The sequence below is a fragment of the Heterodontus francisci genome, chromosome 9, assembly GCF_036365525.1.
Source record: "Heterodontus francisci isolate sHetFra1 chromosome 9, sHetFra1.hap1, whole genome shotgun sequence".
Classification (NCBI taxonomy): domain Eukaryota; kingdom Metazoa; phylum Chordata; class Chondrichthyes; order Heterodontiformes; family Heterodontidae; genus Heterodontus; species Heterodontus francisci.
The window spans coordinates 11,152,705-11,166,211 of NC_090379.1; the positions used below are offsets into that span (position 1 = coordinate 11,152,705).

Here is a 13,507-nt window from a genome sequence, read left to right on the forward strand (position 1 = left end):
TCATCCTTGAATATGTTCAAAGACTCGAGTAGAGAATTCCAAAGATTCTCAGGGAGAAGAAATTGCTCCTCATCTCCATTTTAAATGGGAGATGCCTAATTCTGAAACCGTAACCCCGAGTTCTAGATTCCCCCATGAGGACTCTCAACTCTGAGTCAGGAAGGTGTTGTTTGAGACCCACTCCGGAGACTTGAGCACATAATCTAGGCTGACCCTCCAGTGCAGTACTGAGGGAGTACTGAGATATTAAACCAATGCCCCACCTGCGCTCTCAGGAGGATGTAAAAGATCGCATGGCACGATTTTGAAGACGAGAGGGAGTTCTTCCCAGTGTCCTGGCCAATATTTATCCCTCAACCAACATCACTAGAACCAGATTACCTGGCAATTATCTTATTGCTGTTTTGGGGAGCTTTCTGTTGTTCAAATTGGCTGCCACATTTCCTGCATTACAACAGTGAATACACATCAAAAGCAAAAACAAGAAATGCTGGAATCACTCAGCAGGTCTGGCAGCATCTGTGGAAAGAGAAGCAGAGTTAACGTTTCGGGTCAGCGACCCTTCTTCGGAACTGACAAATATTAGAAAAGTCACAGATTATAAACAAGTGAGGTGGGGGTTGGGCAAGAGATAACAAAGGAGAAGGTGCAGATTGGATCAGGCCACATAGCTGACCAAAAGGTCACGGAGCAAAGGCAAACAATATGTTAATGGTGTGTTGAAAGACAAAGCATTAGTACAGATTAGGTGTGAATATAGCAGCACACATCAAAAGCACTTCATTTTCTGTGAATTTTTTGGAATGTCCAGAGGTCATGAAAGGTGCTATAGAAAGGCAAGTCTTTCTTTTCACCCTGTAGCCCATGTGAACTCTGTTCACTGTGAGGCAGCTCTACCTTGGTGTTCGTCACAAACACAACACCTTCCTGACTCAGAGGTGAGAGTCCTCGTGGGGGAATCTAGAACTAGGGGGTGAATGGAGGTGAGGAGTAATTTCTTCTCTCCGAGGGTTGTTAATCTTTGGAATTCTCTACCCCAGAGTCATTAAATATATTGTCACTTCTGCGTCACCGAGTACCCAAAAGCAGACAATGTTAGCAATCAGTTATGAACCCGAAATCCAAACCACTTCCTTGCAGCTGCTTGAGGCCTCTGTAGTTGGCTATTACAATGATGGAGTCATTTCCTTCACAAGCCACAGGTGAAGACCACAGGCTGGGGCTGAGATGCTATTTCTTCAGGCAGAATCAACAGCCCCACACGGAGTGTTGAGCGTGTGTAGTTCCTCACCGTTCTACGCTAGAACTGATGGTAAAGGAATAACCTGGAAAGTGGTGCATCTATACAGGAGAAAATACACCGAACATTTCTGGACTTTTTATGGTAAGATTTTTTTTATGTTGTGCCTTTGGCGTTCTATTACTGGCAAGTTTATTGAACCTGACAATATAAATAAAAGTTCAAAAAGGGCCCGTCTTTTTTTTTCATTCAGTTATGAAGTTAGATGTTTATGGTTAAGAGTAAGGTTAAGAGAATTCAGAAACAAGACGATTTGGTAATGTAGGTTTTTCAAGTCAATAGAGAATTGGGGGAGCTGGAGGTTTGGGGGAGTTGGGGCTGGGGACAGTGGGTTAGGAGAAAGATGAGGTGGTGGAGGGAGATTATAGGGCTGGGAGATGGGGAGTGTATTCAGTGAGAGAGTTGCAGTGAGTGGGGTCAAAGCAGGTGGTTTTTGTCATTGGTGAGGAGCAAGGGTTAATGTGTGTAATGGGAGAGTGCTGTGAAAGCTGGATAGGAGGCTGCTCGAATTCGCTTTACCTTATTTGCCCAAACCATACAATAGCCAATTCCAGTTCCTACACTTCCCTTTTTGTCTCAGCCTCCAAACAGTTTCTCTCACTTGTGTGTTCCACCAGCCTGTCCTCATCCAGGTTTGATATCAATCATTACATGTTGGCTTCCATCTTGCTGTGTACTCTACCTTGTACTTGAGGGCTTCATTTTACATATTTATATCTGTAAAGGAACATGTAGGACAGCTTTACAGAGGCTTACAGACAAAACAAATGGAGGGAAATAGACTTGCAAAACAGTGAAAATAGTCAAAGATGAATGGAAAGCTATATCATGATTAAAATCTATGAATTACACATAGAGGGGAGGAGAAATTGAGACAATAAGAAAGTTGCATTTCTTGTTTTTAGTTCAGATTTCCAGCATCTGCCGCATTTTGCTTTTATTTTAGTGTTTAATTCACTGCCACTTCTCTTCCAGGAATGCCTACCTTGAGGTTCTACTCTTCTCTTTTAAAACCTGTTAAATTTCTAACTTTTCCCAATTCTGATGAAAGGTCACTGACCTGAAACGTTAACTCTGCTCCTCTCTCCACGGATGCTGCCAGACCTGCTGAGTATTTCCAGCATTTCTTGTTTTTATTTCCAATTTCCAGCATCTGCAGTATTTTGCTTTTATTATCTTCTTCTTTGGCCTCCTTATCTCGAGAGACAATGGATACGCGCCTGGAGGTGGTCAGTGGTTTGTGAAGCAGCGCCTGGAGTGGCTATAAAGGCCAATTCTAGAGTGACAGGCTCTTCCACAGGTGCTGCAGAGAAATTTGTTTGTCGGGGCTGTTGCACAGTTGGCTCTCCTGCTCTCTGTCTTCTGAGTTCACTGCTCTTTTATCCTCCTTAAATTTCTCTCTCTCAGTGTAAACTCCTTAAACCATATTCATGGCCTCCTCCTCAACCTTGCCATCGCACATGGTCTCACTACTCTGGTCATATCAATCACAGATAAAGCCATTTCTGATCACTTCCTTGTATCACTCTCCACCCACATCCCCCTTCGACACCCTAACTCCATCTCATTCTGTATCCACCCCTGGAAAAAACTATCCCCAATTCACTTACAACTGCCCTTTCGAAGTCCCACCTGTCCAGTCTTTGCCCTTCCGTTCACCACGTCATTTCTGCAGCTACTGATTTGCTAAACGGTACCCTCACCTCCACCTTTGATGCCCCAGTCCCCAATAAAACCATTACTTTCTCTCACCTGACGTTTCCCCAGGTACAGCCCTCATCTCTGCTCTCTTAGGTCCAAGGGACACAGACTTGAAAGGATATGGAGCTACGATGTTGTGGCCATTACGGAGACGTGGATATCACAGGGGCAGGAATGGATGTTGGATGTTCCGGGGTTTAGATGTTTCAAAAGGAATAGGGAGGGAGGTAAAAGAGGTGGGGGAGTGGCATTGTTAATCAGGGATAGTATCACAGCTGCAGAAAGGGAGGTCGTCGAGGAGGGTTTGTCGACTGAGTCATTATGGGTGGAAGTCAGAAACAGGAAAGGAGCAGTCACTTTGTTGGGAGTTTTCTATAGACCCCCCAATAGCAACAGAGACACGGAGGAACAGATTGGGAGGCAGATTTTGAGAAGGTGCAGAAGTAACAGGGTTGTTGTCATGGGTGACTTCAACTTCCCTAATATTGATTGGAACCTCCTGAGTGCAAATAGTTTGGATAGAGCAGTTTTTGTCAGGTGTGTCCAGGAAGGTTTCCTGACTCAATATGTAGATAGTCTCCCCTCTAGTCGGCCTATGTTGGACTTGGTGCTTGGCAACAAAACAGGCCACGTGGCAGATCTCTCGGTGGGAGAGCATTTCGGTGATAGTGATCACAACTCCCTGACCTTTACAGTAGTCATGGAGAGGGACAGGAGCAGACGGGATGGGAAAATATTTAATTGGGGGAGGGGGAATTACAATGCTATTAGGCAGGAACTGGGGAGCATAAAATGGGGACAGATGTTCTCAGGGAAATGCATGACAGAAATGTGGAGGTTGTTTAGGAAGCACTTGCTGCGACTGCTGGATAGGTTTGTCCCGATGAGGCAGGGAAGGGATGGTAGGGTGAAGGAACCTTGGATGACAAGAGATGTGGAACAGCTAGTCAAGAGGAAGAAGGAAGCTTACTTAAGGTTGAGGAAGCAAGGATCAGACAGGGCTCTAGAGGGTTACAAGGTAGCCATGAAGGAACTGAAGAATGGACAGGAGAGCTAGAAGGGGACATGAAAAAGTCTTGGCGGGTAGGATTAAGGAAAATCCCAAGGCGTTCTACACTTATGTGAGGAACAAGAGGATGGCCAGAGTGAGGGTAGGGCCGATCAGGGATAGTGGAGGGAACGTGCCTGGAGTCGGAGGAGGTAGGGGAGGTCCCAAATGAATACTTTGCTTCAGTATTCACGAGTGAGAGGGACCTGGTCGTTTGTGAGGACAGCGTGGAACAGGCTGATATGCTCGAACAGGTTGAGGTTAAGAGGGAGGATGTGCTGGAAATTTTGAATGATATGAGGACAGATAAGTCCCCGGGGCCAGACGGGATATACCCAAGGATATTACGGGAAGCGAGGGAAGAGATTGCTGCGCCTTTGGCGATGATCTTTACTTCTTTACTGTCCACTGGAGTAGTGCCGGATGATTGGAGGGTGGCAAATGTTATTCCCTTCTTCAAGAAAGGGAATAGGGATAACCCTGGGAATTATAGACCAGTCAGTCTTACGTCGGTAGTGGGCAAATTATTGGAGAGGATTCTGAGAGACAGGATTTATGATTATTTGGAAAAGCATAGTTTGATTAGAGACAGTCAGCATGGCTTTGTGAGGGGCAGGTCATGCCTCACAAGCCTTATTGAATCCTTTGAAGATGTGACAAAACACGTTGATGAAGGAAGAGCAGTGGATTTAGTTTAGAGATACAGCACCGAAACAGGCCCTTCGGCCCACCAAGTCTGTGCCGACCATCAACCACCCATTTATACTAATCCTACATTAATCCCATATTCCTACCACATCCCCACCTGTCCCTATATTTCCCTACCATCTACCTATACTGGGGGCAATTTATAATGGCCAATTTACCTACCAACCTGCAAGTCTTTTGGCTTGTGGGAGGAAAGCGGAGCACCCGGAGAAAACCCACACAGACACAGGGAGAACTTGCAAACTCCACACAGGCAGTACCCAGAATTGAACCTGGGTCGCTGGAGCTGTGAGGCTGCGGTGCTAACCACTGCGCCACTGTGCCGCCCATGGATGTGGTGTATATGGATTTTAGCAAGGCGTTTGATAAGGTTCCCCATGGTAGGCTCATTCAGAAAGTAAGGAGGCATGGGATACAGGGAAAGTTGGCTGTCTGGATACAAAATTGGCTGGCCCATAGAAGACAGAGGGTGGTAGTAGATGGAAAGTATTCAGCCTGGAGCTCGGTGACCAGTGGTGTTCCGCAAGGATCTGTTCTGGGACCTCTGCTCTTTGTGATTTTTCTAAATGACTTGGATGAGGAAGTGGAAGGCTGGGTTAGCAAGTTTGCCGATGACACGAAGGTTGCTGGAGTTGTGGATAGTGTGGAAGGCTGTTGTAGGTTGCAACGGGACATTGAAAGGATGCAGAGCTGGGCTGAGAAGTGGCAGATGGAGTTCAACCTGGAAAAGTGTGAAGTGATTCATTTTGGAAGGTCGAATTTGAATGCGGAATACAGGCTTAAAGACAGGATTCTTGGTAGTGTGGAGGAACTGAGGGATCTTGGGGTCCATGTCCATAGATCGCTCAAAGTTGCCACCCAAGTTGATAGGGTTGTTAAGAAGGCGTATTGTGTGTTGGCTTTCATTAACAGGGGGATTGAGTTTAAGAGTCGCGAGGTTATGCTGCAGCTCTATAAGGCCCTGGTTCGACCACACTTGGAATATTGTGTTCAGTTCCGGTCGCCTCATTATAGGAAGGATGTGGAAGCTTTAAAGAGGGTACAGAGGAGATTTACCAGGATGCTGCCTGGACTGGAGGGCATGTCCTACGAAGAAAGATTGAGGGAGCTGGGGCTTTTCTCATTGGAGCGAAGAAGGATGAGAGGTGACTTGATAGAGGGGTACAAGATGATGAAAGGCATAGATAGAGTGGATAGTCAGAGACTTTTTCCCAGGGTGGAAAGGGCTATCACCAGGGGGCATAATTTTAAGGTGATTGGAGGAAGGTTTCGGGGAGATGTCAGAGGTAGGTTCTTTACACAGAGAGTGGTGGGTGCGTGGAATGCACTGCCAGCGGTGGTAGTAGAAGCAGATACATTAGGGACATTTAAGCGACTCTTGGATAGGTATATGGATGATAGTAGAATGAAGGGTAGGTAGTTAGTTTGATCTTAGAGTAGGTTAAAGGTTCGGCACAACATTGTGGGCCGAAGGGTCTGTACTGTGCTGTACTGTTCTATGTTCTAACTAGTTTAGTCATCCACTGCCAGATCTGGCTGGACCACATAAAACACTATCAGGTCCTGCTCTCGTCTGCTAAAACTGCTCACTATTCTAGGATCACCCTGGAATGCAAAGATAACCCCGGCTTCTTTTCTCTACTGCAAACGATCCACTCCTCTCCCCTGTCCCCTCCACCCTCACCTCCAACAATAAGTGTGAGGAGCTCATGGACGTCTTTACCACTAAGATCAAGATCATCCGCTGTCTCTGCTGTGTCCCTCCCTTCCACGAGCCCAATTAGACTTGCTACGTTTTCTAAAACATTCACTTTGCTTATAGTTTGTTTTGTTCCACAAATTACAAGAAAACAAACTGATGACTCAATCCACAAAAATTAGTAATGCTTAACTGGATTAGTGCATTTTGTACCCACGATTACAGATCTGAAATGGGCACCGATTCAAAATGATTATGGAAAAATTAAAATCGCTGGGAAAGAAAAGAGGAAAATGATAATGATTTTAAAAAGCTGTTATATTGCGCTCATTCCCAGGAAATGAATGCTGAATCAATATCTGGCTCAAATATGTTATTAACTATGGTCATACAATCACCCGAAGTGGCCAGCTCCTGTCCACTGTAGATTCTTCTCCTGATGATCAGCTGGGCTCTCTCCTCGAGATCTCCTTCCAACAATTCTGCAGGGCTCTCCTTCCCTCGACTGCAGGAAAGGTCTCCAATATGTTGAATCTTTTATACCCTTTTTCCAGGGAATGGTTTAGTTTACTATATTGACAGGCCATAGCGCCCTATTAAACTTCTTTTAACAGCATAAAACCCAATTATATTCTGCACCCTGCTTTACACCATGATTTAGATCCTCCCTGAAAACTGTCCATCATTCTTTCACTTTCTCCAGTAATCTTCTATTATGTGAAGCCCTATGTAGTCAAATTTGTAGAAAAAGATGTTTGTATGTTGTTGGAACACTGGGCTTCACCTTATCTAGGTCCCAAGCCTAGTCTTCATAAACTAAAGCACTAATGTTTCTTGTTTGGCTGTATTATCTCTGTTTTTATCTGTTTTATTCTCTTGGCTTAGCAAGCTCAGTGGGTTTATTCCAGAAAAAGTGGACAAAATTTGTTTCAGTTCGTTTTGTTGCAGGCCATGATGGGAAAAATGGCCAACATGACCAGCTTTTTGCCGTGAATTTGTTAAAAAAAGTTATTTTTTGTCCTACAGCTCACCTGTCCAAATGTCCTTCAAAGCTCCCCCTTGCCCCAGTCCTGAACTCACATCTTTCTCTAGTTTCTGTCCTATCTCCCCCTCTGGCCCTCCCTGAGCTCATCTTGTTCATGAGCCCACTTCCTGCTCCCTCGATCTTATTTGTAATGAGCAACTTTTTATGTTGTCTGATGCATCATAAATGAGATGTCTGGAGTACAGGTTGCTGAAGATCTCAAACAGCTAACAAACATATACAGTGCAGGGCTATCTACTTACAGGACTTGCCTCTCGGTGTTGTACAGTAGCAGAGTGAGACTGGCATGTAGTCACATGACCCTTTCCTGGCACTCAACTCATTAGCATACTAAGATCTTAAAGGGACATCACTCTTAAAGGCAATCACACAACACTATTCCCACTAAACTGCTGACCACACAACTTCCCCTCCCTTCCCCTCGGATTGTTTTCACTGGAATGATGGAGGTGGAGGGGCGACATGATAGAGGTTTAGAAAGTTATGAGTGGCATGGACAGAGTGGATAGTCAGAAGCTTTTTCCCAGGGTGGAAGAGTCAGTTACTAGGGGACATAGGTTTAAGGTGAGAGGGGCAAAGTTTAGAGGGGATGTGCGAGGCAAATTCTTAACACAGAGGGTGGTGAGTGCCTGGAACTTGCTGCCGGGGGAGGTGGTGGAAGCAGGTAGCGACGTTGAAGAGGCATCTTGACAAACACATGAATAGGATGGGAATAGAGAGATACGGTCCCCGGAAGTGCAGAAAGTTTTAGTTTAGGCAGGCATCAAGATTGGCACAGGCTTGGAGGGCCAAATAGCCTGCTCCTGTGCTATACTGTTCTTTGTTCTTTGTCCTGTCTCCCAGGTTAGCCAATATTGTAAACGGTTGTCTCTTCAGGTGTTGTCCCTTTTCTTTAAATCTGCTGCCATCACCCCTCTCCTCAGAAAACCAGCACTTGACCCCATCGTTTTTGCAAACTACCATCCCATCTCTAACCTGCCTTTCATCCAAAATCTTTGAACATGTTGTCGCCTCCCAAATCCACGCCCAATTTATCTGGAATTCCATGTTTGAATACCTTCAATCAGGTTTCTGTCCCTGCCACAGTACCAAAACTCCGATCAAAGTCACAAATGACATCTTGTGTGACTGTGCCAAAGGTAAACTTTCCCTCCTCTCCTTCCTGACCTGCCTGCAGCCTTTGACATGCTGACCACACCATCCTCCTTCAATGCCTCTCCACTGTTGTCCAGCTGGGTGGGACTGCACTTGTCTCATCCATTCTTATTTATTTAATTGTAGCCAGAGTTATCACTTGCAATGGCTTCTCTTCCTGCTCCCGCACCTCTGGTGATCCCCAAGGATGCATCCTTGGCCCCTTCCTATTTCTCATCTAGATGCTGGCCCTTGATGAGATCATTCAAAAGCAGAGCATTAGTTTTCACATGTACGCTGATGACACTCAGCTCGACCTCACCATCACCTCTCTCAACTCGTCCACTGTTGCTAAACTATCTGACTACTTCGTCAACATCCAGTACTGGATGAGCAGATCTTCTTCTCTTCTTCTTCTTCTTTGGCCTACTTGTCTCGAGAGACAATGGGTAAGCGCCTGGAGGTGGTCAGTGGTTTGTGAAGCAGTGCCTGGTGTGGCTATAAAGGCCAATTCTAGAGTGACAGACTCTTCCACAGGCGCTGCAGATAAAATTGGTTGTCGGGGCTGTTACACAGTTGGTTCTCTCCTTGCACTTCTGTCTTTTTTCCTGCCAACTGCCAAGTCTCTTCGACTCGCCACTCTTTAGCCTCACCTTTATAGCTGTCCGCCAGCTCTGGCGATCACAATGGCAGATATGCTATGAGCAGATATTTCACAATAATATTGTGAAGACTGAAGCCATTGTCTTCAGTCCCCACTCTAAACTCCGTTCCCTAGCTACCAACTCCAACCCTCTCCCTGGCAACAGTCTGAGACTAAACCAGACTGTTTGGAATCTTGGTGTCATATTTGACCCTGAAAGTAGCTTCTTATCTCATATTTGTGCCATCACGAAGACTGCCTATTTCCACCTCCGTAACATCACCCAACTTTGTCCCTGAATCAGCTCATCTGCTGCTGAAATTCTCATTCATGTCTTTGTTACCTCTAGATTTGACTATTCCAATACATTCCTGGTGGCCTCCCACATTCGACCCATAAACGTGAGGTCATCCAAAACTCTGCTGCCCGTGTCCTAACTCTCACCAAATCCTGTTCACCTTTCACTCCTGTGCTCACTGAGCTACACTATCTCCAGGCCAAACAACGCCTCAATTTTAAAATTCTCACCCTATTTTGTAAATCCCTCCATGGTCTTACCCCTCCCTATCTCTGTAATCTCCTCCAGCTCCACAACCCTCTGAAATATTTGCGCTCCTCTAATTCTGGCCTCTTGAGCATCCCCGATTTTAATCGCTCCACCATTGGCAGCCACACCTTCAGTTGCCTATACTCTGGAATTTCCTCCCTACACCTCTACGCCTCTCTACTTTGCTTTCCCCCCCTTAAGACTCCTTAAAACCGACCTCTTTGACCACGCTTTTGGTCATTTGACCTACGATCTCCTTATGTGACTCATGTCATATTTTGTTTTGTAAAACTGCTGTGAATCGCCTTGAGATGTTTTATTGCATTAAAGGTGCTAAATAAGTATAAGTTGTTGTTGAATGGGTCCATCTACCTTTCCCTAACCTTCAGTGGCATCATCATCTCTGAGTTCCCATCATCTTCAACTGACTATTGACCACTAGTTCAACCAGCAAAGCCATAAAAGCACCATGGCTGAGGCTGGGTCAGTATCTCAGGATTCCCTACCTAACACCACTATGGAAGCACCATCACCGTAATGACTGCAGGGATTTAAGGTGAAGGCCCATTACCTCTTCAGGGTAACTAAGGATGGGCAATAATGTGGCTTTGCCACCATCACCCAAATCCCCAGAACAACTAAAAAGAAAGTCCAGCAACAGCATAAATAATAAACAAACTGATCATTCATTCATCTTATTGCTGTTTGAAAAATGGCTGCCATATTTAGCAACTTAAGAACATAAATAAGACTTGGAGTAGGACATTATGGATGTTTGAACCTGCTCCTCTATTCAATAAGATCATGGCTGAATGTCTTTCCCACTCTATCCCCATATCCTTTGATTCCTTTAGTGTCCAAAAGTCTATCGATAACAGTTTTGAATATACTCATTGGCTGAGCATCTCCAACCCTCTCGAGTAAAGAGTTCCAAAGATCCACAACCTTCTGAGTGAAGAAATTTCTCCCCATCTCATTCCTAAATGATCGACCCCTTATCCTGAGCCGGACCCCATGTTTCAGACACTCCAGCCAGGGGAAACAGTATCTCAGCATTTACCTTGTCAAAGTCATCTTTTATACATTTATACATAGAACATAGAACAGTACAGCACAGTACAGGCCCTTCGGCCCACGATGTTGTGCCGAACCTTTAACCTACTCTAAGATCAAACTAACTACCTACCCTTCATTCTACTATCATCCATGTACCTATCCAAGAGTCGCTTAAATGCCCCTAATGTATCTGCTTCTACTACCACCACTGGCAGCGCATTCCACGCACCCACCACTCTGTGTAAAGAACCTACCTCTGACATCTCCCCGAAACCTTCCTCCAATCACCTTAAAATTATGCCCCCTGGTGATAGCCCTTTCCACCCTGGGAAAAAGTCTCTGGCTATCCACTCTATCTATGCCTCTCATCATCTTGTACCCCTCTATCAAGTCACCTCTCATCCTTCTTCGCTCCAATGAGAAAAGCCCCAGCTCCCTCAATCTTTCTTCGTAGGACATGCCCTCCAGTCCAGGCAGCATCCTGGTAAATCTCCTCTGCACCCTCTCTAAAGCTTCCACATCCTTCCTATGATTAGGCGACCAGAACTGAACACAATATTCCAAGTGTGGTCGAATCAGGGCCTTATAGAGCTGCAGCATAACCTCGCGGCATAACAACCCTATCAACTTGGGTGGCAACTTTGAGCGACCTATGGACACGGATCCCTAGATCCCTCTGTTCCTCCATACTACCAAGAATCCTGTCTTTAAGCCTGTATTCTGCATTCAAATTCGACCTTCCAAAATGAACCACTTCACACTTTTCTAGGTTGCACTCCATCTGCCACTTCTCAGCCCAGCTCTCCATCCTGTTAATGTCCCGTTGCAACCTACAACAGCCTTCCACACTATCCACAACTCCAGCAACCTTCGTGTCATCGGCAAACTTGCTAACCCAGCCTTCCACTTCCTCATCCAAGTCATTTAGAAAAATCACAAAGAGCAGAGGTCCCAGAACAGATCCTTGCGGAACACCACTGGTCACTGAGCTCCATGCTGAATACTTTCCATCTACTACCACCCTCTGACTTCTATGGGCCAGCCAATTTTGTATCCAGACAGCCAACTTTCCCTGAATCCCATGCCTCCTTACTTTCTGAATGAGCCTACCATGGGGAACCTTATCAAATGCCTTGCTAAAATCCATATACACCACATCCACTGCTCTTCCTTCATCAATGTGTTTTGTCACATCTTCAAAGAATTCAATAAGGCTTGTGAGGCATGACCTGCCCCTCACAAAGCCATGCTGACTGTCTCTACTCAAACCATGCTTTTCCAAATAATCATAAATCCTGTCTCTCAGAACCCTCTCCAATAATTTGCCCACTACCGACGTAAGACTGACTGGTCTATAATTCCCAGGGTTATCCCTATTCCCTTTCTTGAACAAGGGAATAACATTTGCCACCTCCAATCATCCGGCACTACTCCAGTGGACAGTGAAGAAGTAAAGATCATCGCCAAAGGCGCAGCAATCTCTTCCCTCGCTTCCCGTAATATCCTTGGGTATATCCCGTCTGGCCCCGGGGACTTATCTGTCCTCATATCATTCAAAATTTCCAGCACATCCTCCCTCTTAACCTCAACCTGTTCGAGCATATCAGCCTGTTCCACGCTGTCCTCACAAATGACCAGGTCCCTCTCTCTAGTGAATACTGAAGCAAAGTATTCATTTGGGACCTCCCCTACCTCCTCCGACTCCAGGCACAAGTTCCCTCCACTATCCCTGATCAGCCCTACCCTCACTCTGGCCATCCTCTTGTTCCTCACATAAGTGTAGAACGCCTTGGGATTTTCCTTAATCCTACCCGCCAAGACTTTTTCATGTCCCCTTCTAGCTCTCCTAAGTCCATTCTTCAGTTCCTTCCTAGCTACCTTGTAACCCTCTAGAGCCCTGTCTGATCCTTGCTTCCTCAACCTTAAGTAAGCTTCCTTCTTCCTCTTGACTAGCTGTTCCACATCTCTTGTCATCCAAGGTTCCTTCACCCTACCATCCCCTGCCTCATCGGGACAAACCTATCCAGCAGTTGCAGCAAGTGCTCCCTAAACAACCTCCACATTTTTGTCGTGCATTTCCCTGAGAACATTTGTTCCCAATTTATGCTCCCCAGTTCCTGCCTAATAGCATTGTAATTCCCCCTCCCCCAATTAAATATTTTCCCATCCCGTCTGCTCCTGTCCCTCTCCATGACTACTGTAAAGGTCAGGGAGTTGTGATCACTATCACCGAAATGCTCTCCCACCGAGAGATCTGCCACGTGGCCTGTTTCGTTGCCAAGCACCAAGTCCAACATAGGCCGACTAGAGGGGAGACTATCTACATATTGAGTCAGGAAACCTTCCTGGACACACCTGACAAAAACTGCTCCATCCAAACTATTTGCACTAAGGAGGTTCCAATCAATATTAGGGAAGTTGAAGTCACCCATGACAACAACCCTGTTACTTCTGCACCTTTCCAAAATCTGCCTCCCATTCTGTTCCTCCGTGTCTCTGTTGCTATTGGGGGGTCTATAGAAAACTCCCAACAAAGTGACTGCTCCTTTCCTGTTTCTGACTTCCACCCATAATGACTCAGTAGACAAACCCTCCTCGACGACCTCCCTTTTATCTTTTATACATT

At 45.7% G+C, this 13,507-nt stretch overlaps 1 protein-coding gene across 5 annotated transcripts in view; it reads left to right on the forward strand.

The window, feature by feature from the left end:
* The first annotated feature begins 1,294 nt into the window (after window positions 1-1,294).
* Window positions 1,295-13,507, forward strand: part of LOC137373579 (ovarian cancer G-protein coupled receptor 1-like) — a 98,223-nt gene continuing 86,010 nt past the window's right edge. For 4 of the 5 annotated variants that reach the window (XM_068038554.1, XM_068038549.1, XM_068038548.1 and 1 more), the window contains exon 1: window positions 1,295-1,384. The gene's annotated coding sequence lies outside the window, so the exon portion shown is untranslated. The remainder of the gene's footprint in view (window positions 1,385-13,507) is intronic. The other variant, XM_068038551.1, reaches the window with a different exon arrangement.